Here is a 1165-nt window from a genome sequence, read left to right as displayed (position 1 = left end):
GCAGCCATCAAAAGGAATGAGATCTTGCTATTTGCAATGACATGGATGGAACTGGAGGGTATTATGTTGAGCGAAATAAGTCAATCAGAGAAAGACATGTATCATATGACCTCACTAATATGAGGAATTCTTAATCTCAGGAAACAAACTGAGGGTTGCTGGAGTGGGGGGTGGGGTGGGAGGGATGGGGTGACTGGGTGATAGACACTGGGGAGGGTATGTGCTCTGGTAAGCGCTGTGAATTGTGCAAGACTGTTGAATCTCAGATCTGTACCTATGAAATAAATAATGCAATATATGTTAACAAAAAAAAAAGAAGAGGATAGCAGGAGGGGAAGAATGAAGGGAGAGAAATTGGAGGGGTAGACGAGCCATGAGAGACGATGGACTCTGAATAACAAACTGAGGGTTCTGGGGCAGCGGGAGGATGGGTTAGCCTGGTGATGCGTATTAAAGAGGGCACGTTCTGCATGGAGCACTGGGTGTTATGCACAAACAATGAATCATGGAACACTACATTTAAAACTAATGATGTAATGTATGGGGATTAACATAACAATAAAAAAATTAATAAAAAGAATAACTTAAGTGGGACAGATCTTTACAAGATTTTTCAAAATTCGAGGGAATTACAACCTAAATAAGGTAAATATCTATAAGATCCTAGAAGATATGTCCATAATTTAGAAGGTCGGTATACTTTTTTTTAAAGATTTTATTTATTTATTTGACAGAGAGAGACACAGTAAGAGAGGGAACACAAGTAGAGGGAGTGGGAGAGGGAGAAGTAGGCTTCCCGCTGAGTGGGGAGCCTGATGCGGGGCTCGATCCCAAAACCCTGGGATCATGACCTGAGCCGAAGGCAGACACTTAACAACTGAGCCACCCAGGCGCCTCCCAATATACTTTTAAAAGAAGCAAATAAAACACTATAGTTTGAAGTTTAGAAGCTTTAGGAAGAAAGTCTGTAATTGCAGTGTGATTTCCTAATAATGGTATTTTAGAGGACAAGTTTACAGCTACCTTTAGACAGTGTGAAAGAAGCTCACAAGTAATCTCCCAAGAGATGACATTGAAAGGAGTGGGGCACCAAGACAGATATTAAACTTTAATGAGTTTAAGTATTATATCTATTTATCTTTAAAGTAGTCACCTCTTTAAAATA

Source organism: Mirounga leonina, unplaced genomic scaffold (assembly GCF_011800145.1).
Source record: "Mirounga leonina isolate KUSES-001 unplaced genomic scaffold, KU_Mleo_1.0 Mir_91, whole genome shotgun sequence".
Classification (NCBI taxonomy): Eukaryota; Metazoa; Chordata; class Mammalia; order Carnivora; family Phocidae; genus Mirounga; species Mirounga leonina.
This window is presented reverse-complemented; position numbering follows the sequence as displayed.